Source organism: Callorhinus ursinus, unplaced genomic scaffold (assembly GCF_003265705.2).
Source record: "Callorhinus ursinus isolate GAN/ISIS: 27379988/994484 unplaced genomic scaffold, GSC_fseal_2.0 scaffold12, whole genome shotgun sequence".
In the NCBI taxonomy this organism is placed as follows: Eukaryota; Metazoa; Chordata; class Mammalia; order Carnivora; family Otariidae; genus Callorhinus; species Callorhinus ursinus.
Window position 1 is genome coordinate 40,416,088 of NW_027397074.1, and position 25,590 is coordinate 40,441,677.

At 40.6% G+C, this 25,590-nt stretch overlaps 1 protein-coding gene across 4 annotated transcripts in view; it reads left to right on the top strand.

The window, feature by feature from the left end:
* LOC141373793 (large ribosomal subunit protein eL31-like) overlaps nt 1–25,590 on the top strand; it is a 121,790-nt gene that overhangs the window by 27,506 nt on the left and 68,694 nt on the right. Inside the window, exon 1 of one of the 4 annotated variants that reach the window (XM_073898582.1) lies at nt 17,799–18,023. The exons of the other annotated variants lie outside the window; for them this stretch is intronic. The gene's annotated coding sequence lies outside the window, so the exon portion shown is untranslated. Of the gene's footprint in view, nt 1–17,798; nt 18,024–25,590 lie in introns of those variants that run through there. 4 annotated transcript variants of the gene reach the window in all.

The window sequence follows — 25,590 nt, forward strand, 5'->3', positions numbered from 1 at the left end:
AGAAACCAGTGCTCTAGCTCTGGGATGGACACCTCTGCCCAGAGGCTTGCCTGCCTGCATGCCAGGCTATTGTTTCACCAGCCCATCCAGTACTTGCCAAGATGAAGCAATGGATGTGATGAAGCTCAAATTCAGCATTCATCTGGTGGCATACCATTGACCTTTTAGGACACTGCATTAGATAAAGAGGCTTTCAGAAGCCATTATTTCTATGCATCTCAGTTTTGTTTAGATAGCAAGATACTTGCAAGTTTCCAGTGTGAGTTTCCATTGCTGCAGACACCGATGTCTTGATTTACACATGTACAGAACTAGACTAGCTGTTGATAAGAAAATGTTAGTGTTATAACTGCTTCTTAATTTGCATATTCTGTTAATTAACTTTCTCCTTGGGAGTGACCAGATTTGCAAAATGAGAGCAAAAGAACTAGGTAACAAAGAGATACAAAAGATTTAAAAGAAATTTTTCTCCCAAATACCCTTCTAATACTGAATCTCCCATACCTGCCCCTACTACGGGTCTTTCTACTTCTGCCTGTACACCTCTAAAGATTTCACTATGGGGAAAATAGGATGGGTACTAGTACTTGATCATTTGCTGGATACTATGTGCTGGGTATTTCTCCTTTATTCCCCATAATCACCTTAGCAGATAGGAATTGCTATTCCCACTTTATAAATGTTGAAACTGAGATTCAGAGAGTTTAAGAAATTTCTTAAAAACAAATATGTAGACTTCTGATTTCAACTCCGACATATAAAAAGCTTGGAAGTCATCATTCCTATCCTAACAATAAGAAAAAGCTTAACAAACTGAAAATCAATTACTTTTCTTGGACTCATCAGAGAACTACATTCATGGGGCAAACTGCTACCCCCAAGTCTGGAGAAGCAGGTGAATACAGAGTACTGCTGAAATCTTACCTGGAGCAGAAGCCACTGAATCCATAAACTGATAATAAACACTTAAATGATAATTTTGGCAAGTTGCTGGAAGCTGAGTGTGGACTGGCATGAGGGTGAGAAACTACTTGGGGGGGTCACAATTTTAGTGGGGGTTCCCTATTTATGTGGGCTTTACATCCAGGAACCCCACCAGGTTCTCAAGGTAAAGATCAGAGAAAGAGCTCTTTGTGGATCTATTCATGGAAAGAAAAGCATGATCATTGTGAAATACACCAAGAACATTCTCCATATTACACTCCAGGGGAAAATACAGAGAATACTGCTGGGCCAGCAGATTTGGTTTCTGGTGAAAGCTCACTTCCCAGTTCATAGATCTCCCTGTTCTCACTGTGTCCTCACATGGCAGAAGGGGGTGAGGAAGCTCTTTGGACTGATTTTTGTAAGGACTCTAAGCCTATTCATGAGGGCTCTACCCTCATGGCCTAATAACCTCCCAAAGGCCCCACCATCAAATACCATTACATTGGGGAATAGGTTTCAACATATGAATTTATGGGGTAGGGAGGACACAGACATTCATTTTGTAGCAGCAAGAAATGTTAAAAGAAATTCTTTAGGCAGAAGGAAAATGATATAGATCAAAAAGTTGAATCTACATAAAGAAAGGAAGAGTATCATAGAATTGATTGATCTAAAAGATAACTTTTTATTTAGAGCAATAATAAGAACAATGTATTAGGTGATTAGATTATATGAATAAGTGAAATGAATGACAACAATGCCACAAGGGATGGAAGAAATTGGAAATATTCTGTTATTAGGTAATTTTGTTACATGTGAAAAGATGTAGTACTATTTGAAAATAGATTGTTAAAGGTGTATATTGTAAACTCTAGCATAACCACTGAAAAAGTTAAATGAAGTAGTTTAAAGGAAATGCTAAGAGAGGAGATAAAATGGAATCATACAAAGTATACATGAATTAAACCAGAGAAGGCAGAAAAATGGGAAATTCAAGCATGTATATTATTACTACATGCCAGGCAGTGTTCTGACCACTTTAGAAATACTGACTCTTTTAATCTACATTGAAACACTATGGGGCAAGTAAAATCATTATACTCTTTTTTAAAGATTATTTATTTGAGAGAGAGAGTACAAGTGGAGGAGGGGGGCAGAGGAAGAGGGAGATAGGGAGACAATCTCAAGCAGACTCCCCACTGGGCGCGGAGCCCTATGTGGGGCTCGATCTCACCACCCTAAGATCATGATCCTGAGATCATGACCTGAGCCGAAATCAAGAGTCAGGTGCTTAACCGACTGAGCCATCCAGGTGCCCCCAAATTATTATACTTCTAATTCCCTTTTTGAGTGAGGAAGCTAAGGCACAGAGAGGTTAATTGTCTTGCTCAAATTACACAGCCACTTAATGGTGAAGCTGGGATTCAAACTCCAAGCAACTCTTGCTCTTAAGCCTTAATACTAAATGGCTTTATTCACGTTAGAGCCAGAATGTGAAATCAAATCTCTCTGGCTACAATGTTTGTGCCTTTATTCACCATGCCAAGAATATACTCTGTTACCTCCATTTGTAGATCTTTTCATCTTTGGGTAGCTGTGAACTTTTATTTTTAAAGATTTTTTTCCATGTTACTTACATAATATATGCTCACTATAAAAAAAGTACAGAAATGTATAGGAAAATACAAAAATAATCTTATTATCCAGAGTAAATCACTCTTAACATTTCAGTAACCATAGGTTCGTACATCTCTCTAAGCATATATGCAAATATGTAGGTAAAGCTACATTAATAGAATATTATACATACTATTTTAATTATAAACACATTTATATTCTTCTAGTCTTTTACTTTTTTCTTCTGTGCTCACTCCACTCAGCCTCTCCCCACCCCCTATTTTCCTCAAACTGGGAAACAATTTTAACATAAAATATTATAAATATATATTTACATTTATAGGGATTTTGCCATCATTTTACAAAAGTGGAATAATATTTTATACACTTTTTCCACAACTTGCTTTTCACTTAACAATACATCATGGAAATCCTTCAAATAATCTGGTATAGATATAGTCCATTCATTCTAATACTCCAAGGTATGAGCCACAGCACAATCTATAATTTGCTTATGGAAGGTTTTCTTGTAGATTTAGTTTTTGACCTCTACAAATGCTGCAACAAAAATTTTATGCCAAACTTCTTGTTAAACAGACAAATTTAACCTGTGTGTCCTTGCCAAACCCACTGAAATCACAGTAAGTTGTAAAGGTGGTGTTACACAGGTTGTTGTAAAGATGTAAGCCCACAAGGACAAAGAATAAGAGAGGTGATATCAATGAAGTGGTTAAATGACATAAGCTTGGCAGACCTCAGAAGATGAAGGAAAGCCAGGGTGCAGTCTGGTATATACTGCACGGCCTCTAGAGACTCAGGAACAGGTGGTATCAGGTGCCCCTGGATGTGGGAGGACAGGTGGAACTTAAAAGGAGTAGAATTGTTTTAGTGTCTGGTTGAGAAGCAGTTAGACATCTGGATTCCCTCCCCAACTTCATGTAGCTTAAATGACTACCAATCCCCCACTCTGGGTGAAGATTCAAAGTTTGTTCTCTGGAGTGGGTAAATCAGAGGGTCTCTAGACTGAGGGATGCTAGAGAATTACGTAAAAGGTTACATTCTAAATGGCTCTGTTCCTCTACTAGGCTCTAATAATGTCTGGAAGCTAGATGTATTCTAACCAGTTGAACAACTAGAAGTTTTCTGTCTGGGGAATGTAATCAGCCTGAAGAAAAGACCTAAAGGTACTGATACCAATTGATCCCCAAATGAAATAGTCCTCCCATATCAAATGATAAGCTCAAGGGCAAAGAGCTTTGAAAAGGCATTTGAGTATCTCATTCTTAAATGTAGCCCAAAATAATCCTGTACATGAAAGAGAAACCAAAAACAACCAGTATGAAACAGAAACTAGGCAAAGAGAAAAGTTAAAAAAAAAAACCTATCCTCAGATAACAATGTTGTATTTACAAAATAAGATCAAGATACTATTTTTAAAAGGCCATTTAGATAACAAAAAAGGGGAGGCTCTTAGAAAGTGAAACATCAGAAATTACAAACTCAAAGAAGAAGTGGAACCCCCCCAAAATGGAGCAAAAAGTTAAAAGACATGGAAAATAGGATTGCAATGAAGATTTAAAAAGTTAATACTTGTTAAGTGGTTAGAACAGTGCCTGGCACATAAAGAACCAATACAAAAATGATAATAATAATTCTAGAAAGAGAAAATGGAAGGAAAGAAATCACCAAAGAAATAATTAAAGAAGATTTCTCAGAACTGAAGGATATAAGTATCAATATTGAACCAACCACCAGAGCCCAACACAATGAAGGAAGCACATACCATTGTGAAATTTCTGAATTCTTGGAACAAAGAGAAGAATGTTCCAGAAGAAAAACACAGGTTTTGTACAAAGGATCAAGAAATAGAATGTTATTGGACTTCTCAACAGCAATATTGGAAGCCAAAAGATAATGGCTAGCATACCTTCAAAATTCAAAAGGAGAATATTTCCAACCTAAAATTTCCTACTCGGTAAACCAATTAAATATGAGGATAGAATAACAATATTTTCCAGAAATCAAGTATCCAAATATTTCCTTGAATTTATTCTCAGAAGCCTGCTGGAGGACATACTACACCAAATGAAGGAGAAACCTTTTATAAAAAAAAAAAAAAAAGACATTCTTGACCTCTTCCTTCTACTCCTCCTTCTCACTGCCCCAACTCCCACCATTGCATGGCCAATTGAGTGTTGTTTTTATTTCTGTTTCAGCAACCTGAGATTCCATTGAGTTTTGGCAGCCACATCATATTGCCTAAATTAGCTTTCAACACAAATCCTCAAATCTTCTGCATACCTGCTGTTGCTAAACTGTACACTCCCCAACCGCCAACATGCACACCAGGTACCTGTACTTAAATATCCCAAACTTGGGGCGCCTGGGTGGCTCAGTCGGTTAAGCGGCTGCCTTCGGCTCAGGTTATGATCCAGGGTCCTGGGATCGAGTCCCGCATCCAGGGAGCCTGCTTCTCCCTCTGCCTGCCTCTCTGCCTACTTGTGCTCTCTATCTCTCTGTCAAATAAATAAAGTCTTGAAAAAAATTTCCCAGACTTGGTGATTTGTATCAATAAATTCCCTGGAAGGTACTGTGAGTCCTGGCTTGTTGTATCTAAGTGCAGGATCTTCTATCTATTGTTGTTAAAATTCATCTTGTTAGATTTATCTCATTTCTCCAGCTTGTCATGATCTTTTTGGATTCTCATTCTATCACCCAATGCATTTGCTATCCTTTCCAGACTCCTGTCATCCACAAATTAAATCAGTGTGCCCTCTAAACTTTCAGCCAAGGCATGGATACAAATGCCAGACAAACCAAGCCTGCATCATCCAGGAGTTCATCAATCAATGCTAACAGTTATCCTGCCAGTTATGAATTTCCTAACTCTCATGGGAGGTGCTCCTGAAGATAGAACCGGATCTGCACCCAGAAACCGTATATGGTCATTAATATGGAGTATCTGGTTTCTCTGTTACCAACCCTACTCGTAAGAATTGTGCACTTTTAAGCCCAAGCAAATAAATAAATCCTTTGAATAAGGTGAGCAGTCAATACATTTTCTTAGCCTCAGTTCATGAAAACTGGCTCCAGAGGAAATACAGGAGAGAAGAATCTCATACAATAGTTCTGTTGTAAAGAAAACCTAAAGTGAACTTTGCCTCAAGTCACTATTATCCTTAAAAACCCTTTAGGAAAGAACCACATTGGAGACCATCTCAGTCTTGGTAAGGTCACCAACACCTGTTTATCCGATTCCGCAGGGTAGAATTTGTTTAAGTTATACATGGATAGGATGGCTGTTTGGTATCACCACATTTGAACGAAAACGTCAAGAGTGTGTAGATTTCTGAAGCCTGAGGTCAGAAGCTTAGGGCGTTTAGAGGGGGACAGTTCCTCGAAATAAGGTCAGTAGCCTTATAATCTGATATCTTAAGGGGATTCAGGGCTGCCCATTTTAGCAACAAGGAAAGTGTCCCTCATAATCTAGATCTGTTACAGTTTAATTGCTTGTCTGCCTTGGGGAATTACTGGGTGTCTAGATCTGTTCTTTGTCATTCCTGTGCATCATTGCCCCTGTGTCTTATAAGGTTCAGAAGAGAGCAGGTCAAAAGGAAGCTGGGATTTTAGAGTCCCCCCCCGCCATATAAAAAATGCCAAGGAGAAGTCATTATTCCTTTCTTGCCTCTCCTGGCTAGCAACCCTTAGGCAGGAGGAGAAGTCACCTTAAGAAAGGAGAGTCTTTGGGCTTGTCTTCCATAACAGGGAACTGCAATAATACAACCAGGGATGTATTGAAGAGTGTGACATTCAGTGCCATATAGATGTGCTTATCTAATGCACTTGGTAAACTTCTCTGAAAGAGATGTGGGCAACTGTAGAATCCTTGAGCCTGTGAGATTGTGAACCTAATTATCTAATTTCTGGGAGGTTCAGAGACCCTGTCATTATGCTTCACCCCAAAAGGAAGGTAGAGATTGCTGGTCTTACAGCATACTCATCACCATAGGAAGAGAATACTATTTTTAATTCAGAGATCCCTTTGGGTCAGGGCCTGAGCCAAATATCAATGTATAAAATAGTAACCCAGTCCTCAGATTCCTGCACAGGTGATGTTCCCAGACAGAGATGCACATTACTGAAAAACTGGACTTAATGTGGTCTTTGGCTGCATGATGCAAGCACTTAGGTTTAGGAATTTACAGAATTGAGTACTCACATTCAAGAGCTTTTAATAGAAATGGTACAATTAAATGACCAAAGTTTCAGCAAAGCATTTTAAATCTGCATTTAGCAGATAAATTTTGTCCTGAAACCAAACAAAGGATAGAATTACACTTGTGATTTTTCACCTGCTAATATTAACTGCTTTCATACATTTTAAGCCGTGGCAATAGATTTTGTACTGAAATCTAAAACTATATTTTTAAGTATACTCAGGACCTTGTCACTGTGTAATTTAGTGGCTTCCAGAACTTATTGATCCCATAAAGTCAAAACAAATTTCTTTTTTTTTCTTTGCCTCAAGGCACTTAATCTTCCATTAGAGGGGATCAGTTATCAAAATTGACTATAAAGAGCTTTAAGGCTGAATTAAAATTGCACCAAGTAAACAATTGTGTCATTATATTTGTTAGAAGGCAGTCACCACCTGGCTTATCCTGCTTGTGCTTTAGGGACCTGGCGTTATAGGGTAATTTTTCTAGTGGAAGTTTCTAATCACACTGTCATCTTCTATCCAAGCCATCTTGTTGAAACATAACATTTCTGACCTTGGTAGCGTCATGGGAATTTGAAAGAGAATATAAATTTGCTTTTTCTGACTTTCCTTACTGGTTCAGCAAAAAGAAAAATTAATTTTGTATGTATTCATGGATTAAAATATCATACTTCAAAAATCTTTGTCCCTAGAGGTAGGAGAGCAAGATGTAAATTAACAAAAATCTGATACTCTTATGCATCTTATTCACCAACAGAACTCCAGCCAAAGGATTATGGCCAACATTTACAGAGCAATTACTTCACATGCCGGGCTCTGTTAATGCTGAATTGGTATTGTCACTTAATCCAGACGCTAACTCTGTGAGGTGTGTTTTATTATTACATCCATTTTCCAGATGAGGAAACTGAGGCATAGAGCAAATAAGTTATACTTTTTAAAAAAGTTATTACTCTTGGGACATCTGGGTGGCTCAGTCAGTTAAGCATTTGCCTTCTGCTCAGGTCATGATCCCACATCACACTGGGCTCCTTGCTCAGTGGGGAGCCTGCTCCCCCCCTGCCTGCCGCTCCCCCTGCTTGTGCTCTCTCTCTCTGACAAATAAATAAATAAAATCTTAAAAAAAAAAGGTTATTACTTTTTTTGGAAATATAACATGTTTGTTTTACTTAAAAACAAAACAAAACAAAACCCAGACCACCAGACCCTTTCCCCCAAAGGGCCCTTGACAAAGCTCTTGGGAAAGGCCTGGCTTCAACCAAGCTGGGACTGTGGGTGCAGAGCTAGCTTGAGGCCAGGTGTATGACTGCAGCATTTGTGTTCTAACATATTCCTTCTGGAACAGTCTACCTATGAAATAGGAAGATCCTCACCTAGCCCTTTGACCCAGTGACTATAAAACCCAGGGAATGGATTGGATGAAAATAGTGTATTTTCAAATCCCAAATTCCCTCTCGAATTCTGTTCCTGTTTCCTTACATAGGTTTTGAAGAGACCTTGGCCAAGCAAGCAAGCTGAGCTGCTCCTGTTTAAAAGAGATCTTTTTTCATGAGTGCTACATATAGGGAAATAAAAAGGAGGCACAAAATGCAAAAAGCATTTAGGCTATCTCTTCTGCTTTTAAAAGTCTTTCTAAAAGAGACCCAGACTCCTTTATTTATAATGACACTTGGTATAAATGACCTTTGGGTAATTTGGCTTTTGTAACCAGAGGATTGTGGGGCTTTTCCGTTTGGCTTTGCTCTCCCCTCCTTTTCCTCCCTAAAAAGGACATGATGAGATATGTTCTTTATTCTGAACAAATCTAAACTCTCTAAACAAGCCGTGCTCAAGCTGTGCTGTTGATATTTGGCTTCAGGAACTCAGCTGGTTGGTGGAGCAGCTTTTCATTTTATTTGTTAGAAGGCAGAAGCAGTGGTGGGTAGTTTGCTCAGGGAATCCTTTTACATTCTCCTTAGAGAGCAGCTCACAGGTTAGGATGTTTAACCTGTTGCACTGAGAACGATGCAGCACTTTTTAGCCAGGCGCCTTGATGATGGCGTCAGCAGGAGGCAAATCAGGTTCCAGCCTTGGAAAGGTCATTCCAAGTCTGAAAGAACTGTCTTCTATGTTGTGCGAAGCGTAGTTAGATACTTGGAGTCTTCTAATCTGCTTAAGTTTGCGCTTGGGAGCTAAGATAGAGGAAACATTCAAGAGACTTTATTTTCTGAGTCCTGAGTTTTCTTCAACTTTTTTTTTTTTTTTAGCTTAGAAGGAACTTCAGGGCTTATCTAGTCCATCCCTGGACAGAGAAAAGAATGCCTCCAAGTTAGAGACTTTGATCTTCAGCCTTTTCTGGGAGAAGAGGTTTAAGCTCTGAATACCAGCTTGATCATCAGAGAATACAACTTCTCCTGAATTTGTTGCATCTGCCAACATTCCCTGAGCATATGCCATATGCTCTGTACTGCTTGGTTCTAGGGATGTGACGAAGACAATGACCCACTTCCTCTATTCTCTGAGAAAGGAGGTAGTTAAGTATGATTTAGCTTGTGTTCGCAAACTAGGACCAGCAGGGTGACTCCTGTTGGAATCCAGCCATGCTCATTTGTTTATGTATGTCTATGGGTGCTTTCACAATATAATGGCAGAGTTGACTACTTGTGACAGAGACTGTATGGTCTGCAAAGCTGAAAATATTTATGATCTGGCCCTTGACAGAAAAGGTTTGCTGACACCTGATTTAATCCCTCATCCTTTGGAGTTTCATTAACAGCAGTGGTTAGAAACTAGTGGCTGATAGATGAGTTTGCTTTGGCAAGCACTGTGTTTTAAAAAGCAGGAACTGAATGTCTCTACAGGAGACTCTAACCCTCTTGTTTTCCTAAGCTGAGCCACCTTCACATTTAGGCTGTCTCTGTGGCTCCTGACGGTGTTTGAGTTTGAGAGCCTGGATTCAGAGCAAGACCACTTAAGATGGAGAGAATGAAGAGTGGTCTGTCTTCACACAGCTGCAGGGCTCAGCCTTGACCCAGGGACATTCTTTTTTACTATCAGTAACATTCCTATAACAAAATCTTCAGGCACTGAGTTATAGAAGGGAGGGAGTAGACAGTCCAGTAGAACACTCTTGACCCCAGGTGCGGGTATTTATTGGCCTTCTGAACCTGGAGCAGCACCAGCACATAACAGATCCTATCTAAATATTGTTGAATGAATCAGTGCAGAGCAGAGCAAATAAATAATGACACTTTTTAATTGGCAAAGAAGAAGTTGAAATTACCTCATTTTGTTTTCCATAAATTTTTAAATACTCCTTTAAATGATATAAAAGCACATTTTTGTTTAGGAAATTTGCCCAAGATAATGAAGAAGTCCTTGTGGTTTGAACAATTAATATAATCAGTTTTATTATCAGCACATGAATATCTTCAATAGTCACTAAAGAGAAAGGCTAGGAATTGGGTAGATGGCAATTCTGGCTGGGTCTTCCAAAAAGCTGCTGGATCAACTTTTAACTAACTTTTAACCCTTGGGTAGTCCAAGTGTTCCTACTTACAGAAAGATATCAGTGATTGAGAGATTACCACTATTATTCATAGGCGATAGAAATCAGCTTTTCATGATGTATAAAAAATATAACTTCATATCACAAAGATAGAATCCAAAGAAGCTATGAAGGATCCCATAGTTACTTCTCTGTTGGAAGGCAGCATTCCCACCTGAGCTATGGTAGACAAAATGAGTTCATTCTATTTAAAATATTATATTTTGTAAATGGTTTAACACCCTTGGCAGCTAGCATTTATTGAATGCTTACTATATAGCAGGAACAATGCTAATAGCTCTTTGTGCAGTATTTAGTCATTGCTACAAACATGAGGGAGATTGGATTATTATTTTCATCTTATATATTTGGAAACTGAGGCAAGTTCAAAAAGGTTAAGTTACCTGAAGTTGTACATTATTTATTGGCAAAAACAGTCTACTTCTAACTCCAAAGCCACTTAGCTACAGAACTGCCAATCCAATAACCTGCTTCAGTAGTCGTGTTTAATCATGTTTATCACCTTTTCAATACAAAAATTCTAGATGGAAATACTGCCTGGGCCATATATTGCAGTGGGATTTTCAAAGCAGTTCTTAACCTAGGATCCATGGATACCCTGCACGTTTATAAGTGCTTTAAGGACACTGCAAAACCCAGACATTTTATGCAAGCTCTGTGTGTATGTATGTGTGTGTGTGTGTGTTTTATGTGCATAGGTGAGCATTCTCTCAGGGAAGAGCTTTAATTGAAGTTCAGGACCCAACAAAATGTCAAGAATAACATACTTTCTTAATAATTCAATTGTTTTTTCATTTACTCAGTAAAAATTTCCTGAATATCAACCATGCGGCCAGCATTATGTAGGGAGATGCTAAGATGAATGATGCATTAAGGTAAAAGCCCTTTCTGTCATTTATTTTGCAATTACCCTAGCACAAGGAGGCCCTTCATGTCTTTCTTCATTCATAGCTCCAGAATCTGACTTATATCATGCTTTAACTTAACAATTTAAAGCTGAATAAAAAATTAATAATGCTAAATATGTTCATTAGTAAATTATAAAACATTAGAGACATGATTCCCTACCAAACAAGTAAAAGAAGTCTCTGTATTATCTTTTCATTAATTACATAATTATTCAATTTTTATTGCCTCAGTTTTCTCAAGGTCATCAGTCTTTGAAAAAAGTAAACAACAATAAAAAATGTTTTTAGCAATAGGATTGAGTCTTTTCATATCAAATTTGCTTTTCAGGACTCTTTTAGTGTCAAGTGACAGAAACCCAACCTTAAATAATGGCAGGAATTTATTTAGTCACACAGCTGAAGCACTAAAGCAGATTTCATTTTAGGAATGTATGAGTCCAGAGTTCAAACAATAATGTCAGGCTTCATTTCTCTGTCCATCTTTTGAATAAGCTCTTGCCATGTGGTGAGAAATAGCCCCAGACCCTTATTCTATCAACTTAGCAACCTCAGCAGAAAAATAATCTTCCCCAATCTCTCAGCAAAGAAGTCACAAGCAGTGTTTGGATTGACCTGGGTTAGACATGCTCAATGCTAAGCCAGTAAGTCCAGTAACTATAGTCAAGAAGCACCCAAGGCCAGGATCATGTGTCCACTCTTGGAGCTGGGGTGGAGGAGAGAAATTGCTCCACTCAAATAACATGGTATCTTATAGATCAGAAAACTCCTATTACCATAAGAGAGGTGAATGGTGTCTGATAGACCAAAATCACAGATGCCCATCACACCAAAATATGTGTTCTCAGGAAACTGCCTATCAGGCTGATAGCTTGTCCTTTACTCAATGATAAATGTTCTTTACTATGTACCAGGCATTTTTCTAGGCACTAGAGATACAGGAAAACAAAACAGGCAAAGATCCTGCCTTCATGCAGCTTATATTCTAGTTAGGAGAGAGAGTCAATAAAGAAAGAAAATAAGTAAATTATATAGGAAGGCAGAAGGTGGAAAGCATTATGGAGAGATAATAGAGAAAGAGTAAGATAAGAGAGAGGTATAGAGTTTATCAGAGGAGAAAGGGGGATTCAGTGTTAGCATGGTCATGAAGTCTTCACTGGGTGACTCTGAACAAAGACTTGAAGCCAGTGAGAGATGACAATATAGATATTAAAGGGTTTAGAGGTCAGGCAAAAAAGAAACAGCATGTGCAAAGGCCCTGATAGGAACGTCTATGACTTATTCAAGATATTGCAAAGACACCAGAGTACCTGAGATTGAGTGATCAATGGGGAGAATATTAGGAGATGAGGTCAGAGAATAATGGCATGCCTTGAGAGGACTGGTTTTTACTTTGAGGGGAATAAAAAGCCACTGGAGCATTTTAAGCAGAGTAAAGTTTTTGAACAGGAATACTCTGGATGCTGTGTTGAGAACAGGCAGAGTAGGGGGCCAGGGCAGAAGCAGGCAGGCCAGTTAAGAGGATTTGGCAATAATCTAAGTGAGAGATGGTGACTTGAACCAGGATAGTATCAGTGTAGGTGGTAAGTAATGACCAGATTTTGTAAATATGTTAAAAATAGAACTTCTTGTATGCGCTATCTGATTTCAATGTGGGAATAAGAGAAAGGAAAAAAGTCAAGCTCAATTCCAAGATCTTTAAGGGTAGAGTTGATATTAACTAAGGTGGAGCAGAGTAGGGGAAAAGGGAAAGATAAGGAAAACTACTGAACTTTACTATATTCAAATCAAATCTATTTTCAAACCCCCAACATGTTCATTTCTCTCCCCCACAAGAAAGCTCTTTGCACCTACCAACACCTACTTTGTAGCTGGTCCTGTGCTAGGTATTGTGAGTAAAGCCATAAGCCCACAGTTTACAGGCTGTTTGAGATGACAGGGATGACTCACAGGGAACTTCAAGTAATAGTAGAAGATTTGAGTGACCACTTGGACAATGACACAAACTTTGTTGCAGTGGGACTAATTCTGCACCGTGGTCTTGTAGGAATTCAGATAAAGGAGGACTCAATTTTTCTGATCAAAATAAGGAAGGTATGATGGGGAGGGGAGGATTTTGGTTGGCTCCTGAGAGAGAAACTAGATTTGGATAGATGGTTAGTTGTTTCTAACATGGCTGCCTTTATTCTTTAACAAGCTGTAAAGCAGGGCTTCTCAACCATGGCTGCTTGTCAGAATCACCTGGAAAGGTTGCTTTAAAAATGATTCTCATTTAATTGACATGGGAGGAGTCTTGCACATCAAGAGTTTTTAAAGCTTCCCAGTGATTCCAGTGGCAGCCATAGTTGAGACCGGCAATGTAAAGCAGAGGTTGGTGAACAAGAGCTGTTGGGCCACATTCAGCTGCTGCCTATTTTTGTATGTAAGGTTTGACACGTTCACCACCATGCCTGTTTGCTTACACAGTGTCTGTGGCTGTTTTCATGCCCAAACAGCAATGTTGAGTACTTGTTATGCAGCCCAGACAAAGTTTGCTGATCCATGGTGTGGCGAGAGGAGTATGGACACTGATATCACACAAACAAAATCTAAATCCTATTTCTACCAAGTAATAGCATGTGACTTAGGACAAGTCACTTCATTTTTTGAAAGATGCTTTCTGCACCTGTAAAATAAAGATAACAGGTAGATCATGAGGTTTAGAGAAGAATAACCTGGTAAAGAAACCAACATAGGACCTGGCTGGAGGAACTTTTCAATGAAGTCGTTTTCCTTTCTTCCTTCCTTTCTTTCGTATACTGAATGGACCCAACCTCCCAGAACCTTCCCTCTGCAAAAAAACTGAGTCCTTTTAATTTCTTGAAGGCTTATTTTAGCCTTCATGGAGTGAAGGCTATATTATATGCCTCTTCATTTCTCAGCATGTATACCTTAAGCAGGGCCTTTGGGCATTTCAGTAACTAGATGCTTTTAAGAGGAGATCAAGATGGACCCACTTTGTATGTTACTGGGTAATGAAGAGTTTTTAGTGTGTTCTGGTGTATTTAATATGTAATATAATAAAAAGGACTTATGTGTCATGTCAGGGGGTAAAGCATAAATGATTATGACAAGGGAAATGGAAGATCAGATGGTATAACCTCAGTTGACAGCAGAATCAGCATGATTAACGTTCTTAGCTAAAATAGCCCACTTTCAAAATCGTTGTTCCAGCCTTTCCAAGGAGCTGGGAACATGAACTGTTTCATAATGAGAAATGGCCAACTTAGTTTCCTGAGTCTTTGAAGGAAGAAGGGACAATTCTTAAATTTTCAGAAAGGTTTTAGAAGAAAGCTACTTGACTAAGGGCAGTGATTTGGGAATGTGGCTTTGTAGAAGACCTTCAGCAAATCACATGCACATGCGTGCATGTACACACACGCACATACACACACACACACACTCTATTAGAAGGACAAATGCTTTACACTGAACCCTGACTGCTGGTTCTATAAACTACTGTGTTATGCTGTGTCATTAGTGTCTTAGGCCATCATCTTCATGTGTGTGATTCAAAGGGCCTTACAAAAGTGACAGACTCGGGGCGCCTGGGTGGCTCAGTTGGTTAAGCGACTGCCTTCGGCTCAGGTCACCATCCTGGAGTCCCGGGATCGAGTCCTGCATCGGGCTCCCTGCTCGGCGGGGAGTCTGCTTCTCCCTCTGACCCTCCCCCCCCCCATGTAGTCTCTCTCTCTCTCATTCTCGCTCTCTCAAATAAATAAAATCTTAAAAAAAAAAAAAGTGACAGACTCAGGGGCTTCATTACAACTTTTGTGGGCCCCAGCTACTTTTGCCTTTGTAGGCTCCTTATTTCATTAAAAAATATTTAAAATGATATTCATGATTACATGGGTTTAAAGGTGAATATAATCTCAGCTGAATTATGTTTATTTTTTCTTTTGACTTTAAAAGAAATGAAAACATTTTCATGGATCCCTAAAAGTATCATGGACTCTTGGCACTGCGTGTATTGTACCTAATGGATAAGTCAGCCATGGATGCATATATATAAAGGCAATACATTACATTACTTCAGGAGTCAGCAAGTACTTGTAACAAGACTAAGTAGAAGCCACTTATACTATATTCTGAAACTCTGATCCTGAACATCCAATAACGATTCCTAATGTGTCAGTGGAAACCAAAGGTGATCTTAACCACATCTGATGTATTTCTGTCTGGGTGAATGTTACATTTATTATTGTGACATAGCCATTGTCCTATCCTTGCAACTGTGTCCTTGTTACTCATGTATAGTCACCTAGAAATGGTGTCAAGAGAGAAGTGGACTGAAGATGAAGATGTTAAAGAATGTAGTGAGTATAGGGTTCTGTGCATTGCCACCTAGGATTTTCATGGACGGGTTTGTGCTGATGTCCAAGTAATATCCTAAATACCGGTACAAAGACAGCTTCTCACACAATGACTCAGCTGAAGGAGGTAGCAATCTGAGTGTGATATAAAGTGACTGGGCAGTGTTGATGTGTTTTTCCTAGCAGGTGTCCTCTTCCCAGAAAGCCCCATGTTAGTTGGCACAATTGCCGAGAGTGAGGAAGATGGGTACAGCGTGGAGTGCACACAGTCACTCATCTGTGTTATAGTCTGTGTCATGGTCTCTATGACTTCAGCAGCACTTCAGAAATTGGCACAAGGGAAGCTTCCTTGCAGTAGTCTGGGATGACGAGCACCATCATCAGATTCCAGGCTGGCCCTAATTTGGAAGTTAGAGTAGAATTACATGCATGGGCCTCGGTGTAACCCCTATTTGACTACTGCCTTTTGATGTGATCAAAGAAAGAAGCAGGGGTTTCACTATAGCCTCTCTGGGCCATTCTTTAAGCTGCTTGTGTATGTGTTTGGTGTTTGGTGGGTATGCTTGGAGGAAGGAGGGAGTTTACAGTGAAAAGATATTACAAATTATGAAAGGAGATTAATTTTAAATGAAGTAGAATGTCAAGATTAGCATATCATAATTCTGATTTCTTTACCAGAAGCAGACATCTACAATGAGATTTAATATGAAGAGATAAATAGAAAATACTCCTTTAAATGATTTATGGAAACATGAGCCAGGGAGAGGGTAGGGGAGGAAACTGTGTCAGATCTAATACTTATACTATAAGTATTATAGTATATAATAAGCAGCTATGCAAATCAATTTATTTCACAGAGTAATTTGTGGAGCTATTGTTGAAGGTATTTGTATTTGAATAAGAGCTTGTCTCTCTCATCATCCTGCTTCTCTCTTCTAGGAGCCTATAGTGAAGGCACAAACTTTTACCGGGGTAATTCTAGCTGGTTGTCATGGAAACTGCTAGGAGGCACCCTATTCAACATTATGACTTCACTGCAGGATCACAAGCAGGAGGAAGAGAGAGTGGGTTTAAATAAGAGACTTGCTAATTAACAGGGCACCAGAGGACAGCTTAAAGAGAAAATCACACAGTAGATTTAAATCCAGGTCTTCAGGGCTCTCAGAAGGAATGATGGCAGTCCCAAGGGTGCTGTGGAAATGTTTTCTCTGTGATCTGTCCCACTGTGAGTCTTCAGAGGCCAGTTTGCCTGATTCTCTGGAGCAAGGTAGAAAGGGAACAGCTGTCTTTAACTTTGCTAGCCAATTGAATTCAAGATGTGAAATAGCTCAACTAAGACCCCAGAAGATGTTGATGGCTTTCTCAGTCCCTATGCCACCCCTGCCCTTCTGTTTGTGTTCAGGTTCTTGGAAGGAGCCATTTTTGGGGAGCTGGCTCTCCTGCCCTGCTGGGCTCTCTCTCCTCTCTTCCATTCTCACAAAATACAAATGTGGTACCTCCTTTTGGATCCTTCCTCCTTTCCTTGCCTTCTGGCCCACTTGCAAAGCTGTCTCTTGACCAACTAACAAAAATGCAAGAGCATCTGGTACAGCAGAGTCTGTTTGAATAAAATTTGAAAACACCGTTGTATGCGTTAGTCCACAAATATTAGCTGCTTGGAGGAGAATGGGAAAATTATTTTCTCACTGGTCATCCATTTTAAAACACTTCACAACAAATGAAAGATTGATTTGATCATTTCAAATGTATCATATTTCATTCCACAAATGTTTTCTAAGTGTCATTTACTGAAATGGGTGCTGTGGAGTTCACTCAGGTAAATCAGACAGATTCTACCTATCAGTAAGCCTCTCTTACACAGGAGAAATAAATCTGTGATGCCTGACGAAGTGGAAACTAAATAGTATGCCACCCTCCCCCTCTGTGTTGAGAGAAGTCACACTGAGATGAGCCTCAATATCCATACTTTGTGCATTTGTGTTGAACCTATATTGTTTTATTTGACTCATAAATATGAACGGTGCTACTGCACTAGGTGCAAGGTCTGCTGAATTTATGCCAGTATCTAGGGATTAGTGTGTGGTAGGGCAGGGGCCAGTCCAGTCTGTAGTCATGGCATGTGGCTACTCCAAGCCCAGCTCCTTGGCAAGGTGGTTGAGCTTTACTATCAATGGCTGAGCATGTGTTTGTGACATATGAGATCTGTGATCTTTTAGTTCAAACTTAGGGCCCCACTGTGGTCTGGGCCCACAGACCAACCACAGCATGGCCACAACAGTGGGAAAGCATCCATCAGGCTGCTCCCATGAGGATCCCATGTGGGAAAACCAAAGCAACAGTGATAATGGACTGACGAAAGTGACCTTTCTCTTGGCACTTGCAAGCAGGACTAACCTCTTCAAACTAAGTAAGTCCTCAGTTGTTGAACAGTTTGAAGTGGAAAAGAGACCTCAAAGGTGAGATAATAGGCTTGCTGCTAATATAAACATGTGGGTGCTCAATCAATTAATTGGATAAATAAAAGAGTGAAAGTCAAAATTCTTTTACTAGTCTCTGGGATCTCTTTTATACCTTTCTTTCTGTGACCTTATTTCTTGTCAACCTTACCCTGCTCACTCAGCATCAGGCAAGCCAGCCTCTGTTGTTCCTCAAACATGCTCTCACCTTAGGACCTTCACACTCACTGATGATCCCTATGCCCAAAACAGTCTTCTCCATGAGGTCTTCCCTCATGGCCTTATAGCACTCCCTCCTCCCAGCTCTCTTAGTCTTCCTATCCTCCTTTGCTTTTATCCATGGAAATAATTACTATCTGACTTTACATATTTACCAGTTTTCCCCCTCTTTCCTCTATTGGAATGTGAGTTCTACAAAGACAGGGGCTTTGTTTTGTTTTCTGCTGTTCCACCAGCACCTAGAATTGTGTTTAGCCCATGATAGGTGCTTAACAAGTAGTTGTTGTTAATTTTTTGGTATTCCAAGTTGAAGGAGTGCATTCCTACACATTGCTAAGAAATACCACCACAAGGTAAGAATTAAACACCAAAAGAGTGAGCCAGACCAAGTACCCTCGGACTCTAGAAGAAGGAGACGTGATTCCATCTGAGGGAAATCAAGGAACAGTTGATGAAGAAGGGACCATTTGACGCTTAGAAGATGGGTAGAATTTGGACATTTGAGGGACGGAAGGGAAGTTTAAGTGAAGGATATAGCATGAGCAAATTCATAAAGTTATTAAGAATGGCTCATTTTAAGTTTGCTCTTTAACCTCATTATATAAGTCAATGTTTTCAGTGCTTCTTGCCATGAAAAGATAATTGAATTCAACTGGGTAACATTGATGACATAAGCCAATTTTAGATTCAAATCTAAAGCAGACTTCCACTGGAATTTACTATTGAGCAAAATTATGGTTGCTTTTTATTTTATTGATACACTTGGACTTAATTCAAATAAATGAAGATAATATTTTGCATAATAATATTGATAGCAGGAATTTTTTGTTTACTACAAACTGGGACTGTGCTAATCACTTTATATACAGTGTCTAACTTAACCCTTTAAGCAGTCCTATTGGGGGAGGCACTGATTTTACTTCCCTTTCACAGATCAGAAAGAAAACTGAGGCATAGAGATATAACTTGTCCAGTTTCACATAGCTAGTGCATGATAAATCCAAATATTTCAATACATGCCAGTCTGATTCCAGAACCTATTTTTATAAGTCAAAAGAATTAATTTTTAAAGCAACAAAATAGACTGAAATGCCAAAAAAAGAAGAAAAGAAAAGAAAAAGAAAAGGAAAAGAGCTCTTTTTAACAAGAGCAAGGAAATACAGAAAAAGAGCAGGAGAAAAGATGGCCTGAAACTTAGATTTTGAAGGGCCTTGCTTTCTGGTTGCTCTATTCTCTAGAAAATAATGAATCCCAATTCCATGAAGCTTGTAATGACACACCAGAGGCTAGTATGTAAAATAGGTGTAGACACAGAGCCAGTCAGGTAGGACAAAGGGGGAGCAGACATCCCAACCCACACCCACTCCCTCTCTGCGAACCCCTAAGGCACTGCTGTGCAGAGTCTGAAAATCACTGTTCTATAAATAGGGAGCGATTAGAGGTATTTGGGCTGAGGCTAGATTAGAGCTTTGTTTCAAAAAGATGAATCTGGCAACCAAAAGACAAATTGGAGAGGGAAGGAACCAGCAGTAAGAAAACCAGTTATGAAGACTCTTGCCACAGTCTATGGGAGAGGGAAGGAAAGTCATAACTTAGACAGGCCTGACCATGAATCATTAATTCTTGAGTTAGGACCCTGGCAACGTGCATGGAAGAGTGACTACCGGGAGAAAAAACAGGAATGGGTGGTAGGGTTGGGGAAATCGACTGAGGTGGTAGGTGTCCAAATGGGCACCATGAGCTCAGGCTTGACTCACACCTGTGCAACATCCGTGAGGGAAGACAAGAGCCTCCAGCAATGCGGCAGGTCAGGTAGATGTTCATCTGGTTCTTCCCACTCAGTTAGTTCTCTGCAGGATCCAAACCTACAATTTGGGGTATGGGAAATCAAGGAAACAAATGTAAAGAGCCAGGGAAAATATTGGAGCCTAAAAGACTAAAGTCTCTAGCTTAGCTCCCATACTCAGACTGCTGAGCCCAGTGGGAGAAAATCACAGAGCTCTGTGTACAGGTACCACGGAAGGAACATGTTTGCTTTGTTGAAGCCATGAAGTCCCTTATGGGGCCCTCATCAACTTAGTCTCCTGCCTTCTTGACAAACTATCATGACTCTGAGCCCCTACTCCACTTACTTTTGATAGGTGGCCATGTTTGTTTTCTCTGGGGCTGATATATTCCAGCCAAGGGTTTTAAATGCTATTTTGATGGTCAGTATTCCAGAACCTATATCTTTTACTGTGACTCTTTTCTGTGCCCTGAACTACTTAACCTCATATAACCATTGAATATCCCATAGAGATCTTAAAGTTGGCATGGCCTAAACAGAACTTGGTTTCTACCCTCAAATATATTCCTCCTCATGTCTTCCCATTATTGTAAATGGCAATACCACTCACCTAGATGCACTAATAAGCTTGAAACCTGGAAACCATTCTTGCTTCCAAACCATTGGCAAGTTTTGCCTGTTCTACCTCAGAATACATCTCTCGCAAATCCATCCTTTCCATCGATTCAATCACCATCTCATCCAAACCCCCATCATCAATACCTAAGCCACATGCACAGTCTCCTAACTGGTCTCTTTGTCAGCTCTCTCCTGCCTACTACCTTCCCCTCTACTTCCCACACGTCCAGAGTTCTCCATTTATTCATATTCATCCTAATTCACCTCTTAGCAGCCTTCAACACTATTAGCTACTTCCTCTTTTTAAAGTTCTTTCCCCCTTGATTTCCAAGATGGATCAATCTCCTGGTTTTCCTCTAACTCTTTGGGTTACTTCTTGCTTGTCTTCTTTTCAGGCTCATCTTCTTCAGTGGCCATTAAATATTAGAAATCCTCAAGGCTCTATCCTAAACACTCTTCTCTTCTTCCTCTATACTGTATTCCCCTGACCTCACTAGTGCCCGTATATCAACTATGCCAACAACTAACATATTTAGATCCAAAGTCTGGAAATCTCCCTTGAGTCCAGACCTGTATATTTAGATGGTTCCTTGACATCTTAGATGACAAGAAGTATCTTAAATTTATCATGTTCAAAACTAAACTAAATTCCTTCCCCAAACCTGGCCCTCTTCTGAGGCTCTTAAGCCCAGTGAATGGCCCCATATTCCATCCAGTTGCACAAGCCAGAACCCAGGAGTTACCCATAACACCCCTCTTTCCCTCATCCTCTCCCCTGTCCCTATGTCCATTTCAACTGGAAAAGAGGAAACCGCCTCCCAGCCTAGGCAAATGACTTCAGCTCTCTGTGCTTCCATCTCCGCTCCTATGTGATTGGTCTTGTAACAGAATCTACCACGTAGGGCTGCAGTGTGCACTAAATAAGGTAATATACGCAAAGTGCATAGAATGCTGCCTGACACATTAAAACAACAATATTCCACAACTGTTAGCTATGATTTTGTCCAATTTATAACCAAACCCTATCAATTTTGTGCCCTGACGTAATTTTGAATCCATTCATTTCTCTCCACCTCCACCTTTGCTACCCTAACCCAAGCCATCACTATCACTCACCTGGACCCCCGCAATGCAGTAGCCTCTCCACCTGTCCACCCTGTCCCTCTGGCCACCACCCTCCCCTCCACAAATGTCTTCTCCACACTGCAGGCACAGTGCCCTCTTCAGAATGCAAATCAGATGGCATCTTACCCACTATCTCCACTTCCCCACTTCTTCTTGTTTTTCAGTGACTTCCTGCTGGTCTTAGCACAAATGCAAAACTCCTTAGCAGGGCCCTGCATGTTTGAGGCCCCAGCTACCTCTGCAGCCTCTTTGTGCCCACATCGCCCTTTCTCTCACTCTGTGCTGCAGACGCATGACACTCCTTTGGGCTCTTGTCTGTTCCATATTCACTCTTACCCAGGGCATTCATTCTGTCTGGGAGCCCTTCCCTCCCTCTTCTCTTGTGCTAATTAAAGCCCCGGTTCATCTCTGCAAATCCCTGCTCCAGAATTGTGCCTTCAGGGAAGTCTCTCCTGACCTCCCTGACTCCATCAGATTTCCACACTGCTCCCTCATTGCACTGGGCCTCTCTCCCCAGCTGCCATGTTGTAATTCCCTGTGTGGTTATTCAGGGAGGCCTGTTTGCCCCCACTAGACTCTGTCTGAGTGCCATGAGGACAGGGGTATACCTGCTTTGGTTCACCTTATATCCCCTGCTTGGAGCATATTGCCCAGCAAAGAGTAGGCATTCCACAAGGACTGGGACAGGTACATGAATGATCAGCAGTCACAGTGAACTCTTGCCAGCACACAGAAGGCTGAAGATCCTGGGCCAGTGGCTGCCTGTACACAGCCTGCTGGTGCTTCCGTCCCAGCACCAACATGCCTGCCTTCCCTGGGCCAGGCAGCTGAGTGTGTTGCTGAGTTCTGGGTGTGTTTGAGCCTGCAGACTCTGGGACCCTGAGGAAGAGAATCAGTGCAGGGCTTTCTCCTTGGTGGGCTGGTGGAGAGCCTGGAGACCAGCATCGGAGAGTTCCGCAGACAAGGGCTGGAAAGACAAGATTTCTGGAAAGAGCTCAACACACAGAATTCTACGTATTCGTGGCTCTGTGTGAGTGTGCCTGTACTCCCTGACCACTAACATCAGGGAGGAGCTGAAAGTATTGGCAGAATCCTTCCCATGCTGGAGCCCAGGAATGAGAGGAGTCCCTCACTCAGAATGGCTTCCACTCCATGCCTCACCAGCCCTCATCCAGACTGTGTACTGGCTGCACTGTTAATTCACATGGAAGAGAACACTCTTCCTTCTACCACTGTATGACGGCCATAACTCAGAGAATTTCAACAACTATTTATGAGCCCCAGTGAGCTGAGAAAGAAAAAGAATTCATCTGGGGGTGCAGAAGCCAGGAGGGGAATACTCTACTGATCAGAGCAGAACCATGTTCAACAAACAAAGATTAAGAAGGATGAGAAAACAATGTGAAGAAAAGTAACAATGAGAGAGCCCAGAAGATTAGCACACATTGCATAAAAGACCTTCTGAAGCTATAAGATGATTTCCCAAATAAATAGCTGAGTAGATTAATTAAATGAGAGAGAAATCGGGATGAAAATTAATGTCTGAAGACACATGGAAGTAATATTTCAAAGCACAGAGCAAAAAAATACCTCTGGGCAAAGGTAAGAGAGTTGGAAAATTGACCCAGAAAATCTAATGTATGGTTACAAAAGGAGAGAAATAAATAGATGGGGGGGGGGGGAAAGTACAGTTAAGTTCCAATGTAATGTAATAAGTGGGGTCCGAAAGGTCAGTTGTACAAAATGTGAGGTGAGAATTATCAAGAGATCAAGCATGACCAGAGGCAGCCTGTGTGAACTTCCAGACTGAAATCCCCTAGATAGATGTCTAGCTGTGTAACCTAAAGTCATGGGGTCCAGCTGGGTTTGGGCACTACCTGCTGACAACTCTCTGCTCCAGCTTATATATCAATGGGAACAATTCTGGGTGCCGTGCCTGGCTGGGACATCTAGGTTGATAGTAGCCATTCTTGGCATCATTCAGGTAGTTGGCGCCCATTTCATCCATCTGATCTGGGGAGACTGGACTAGGAAAAACCTGGGACCACTTCCTGAGGTGATGTTGCCTGCAGTTTCCCTACCTGACTATACTGTCATTACCTCTGCATCTCTCCCACTGTCTGCCACACAGAGCACACCATTTGGAGCCACTCCTTTTTGAGATGGGAGTTGGGCAGATGGGGACAGTCATACTGAGCAATGAGATGGGTTTGCATATCATGGTACATAGCGATATGTACCATGGTACAGTACACATTGTACTGTAATAAAAGAAGTTTGCCTTCTCTAAAGAAAACCCTGCAGATTGAAACCACTTACAAAGTTCCAAGCAGGATCAGAGAGAAATGCCACTGATATAAGTACAGATTTGTAAAATTCCTGAGTGAAGATTAGAATAAAAATTGACAAGCTTCTAGCCAAAAGTAATAAATAAATGACAAAAGAAAATGATCAGACTGGCATTTGCAACATAGGATCTTAGAAGATGGTGAAATAATAGCAACATCATGTAGAGTAAAAAGGACTAAAACTCAGGGACCACATTCCTACACGAGATAGCATCTCCTTTCAGGGTAAAAGAAAACTATTGAAAATGGGCAAAATTCAGAAGATGTATCCCCTAACTGCACTGAGCTCCTCTCAGAAATATTCAAGAAAGGTCTTTAGCCCAAAACAAAAGAACAAGAAGAAGTCTTGAGATAGAGGATGATGAAAAGGAGAGGAGATAGTGGTTAGCCACAGATGCTGTCAGTTGGATGAAATGTGGGTTTAAAAAGTGTCTGACTTATGTTTCACACAATGCGGTGGGCTAGATATCCTGAAATCCTCTTATTATAAAACACTTGAAAATATTAAATATAACATTCAAAATTCCTTTTAAATATAGTCTAAGCTGTAACAAAGTACAGATTTTTTCAATGGCTACACTAAAGTGAGTTCACAAGTCAGAGTTAAGTGGACTCTGACGCCATGGGCAAACTCTGATGGCCTAGAGCTTCTCCTTTACCCACTACGTGCAGTGGAGACAAGAGACCAAGGCCTGTGCAGGGTCAGGAATGTGACCAGAGACCCCTCCTGAAGCCAACACAAATCTACAAGCCCAGGGAAAAGGTAAACTTGAAAAATTCCACCACACAAAGGCAGAGAGAGAGAAATTTCTGTCTTAGCCAGCCTTGGGTGAAGGAGGAATAAAAAGCTCCTTTCAGAATGTGTGACTGTAGGCTGACCAGCATGCCGTTTTCAGATCCAAATGGACACAATTGACTGCAAACTAAGAACTTCAAATGGATTTGTATCCCTAGGTGTCTGATGAAAACAAACAGAAATGCTTTCAGGAGAAATGCACTCTCAATTCCTCAAAAAATTACCCCAAATTAAGTTCTAGTGGAGGCAAAGTCAGTAAAAATACAAGGCAACGGGACCCTAGGAGCCAAATAAGCAGAAGCAATTTAAAAAAAAAAAAATGGAGGGGCGCCTGGGTGGCTCAGTGGTTAAGCATCTGCCTTCGGCTCAGGTCATGATCCCAGGGTCCTGGGATCGAGCCCCGCATTGGGCTCCCTGCTCCGCTGGAAGCCTGCTTCTCCCTCTCCCACTCCCCTGCTTGTGTTCCCTCTCTTGCTGTGTCTATCTCTGTCAAAAAAATAATAAAATCTTTAAAAAAAATAAAAAAATTTTTTTAAAAATGGAATCAGACCTCAGAGAATGAAAATATTGAAACTGCTGGAAAGGGGGCGGAGCAAGATGGCGGAGGAGTAGGAGACCTAGATTTCGTCTGGTCTCAGGAATTCAGCTGAATAGGGATCAAACCATTCTGAACAC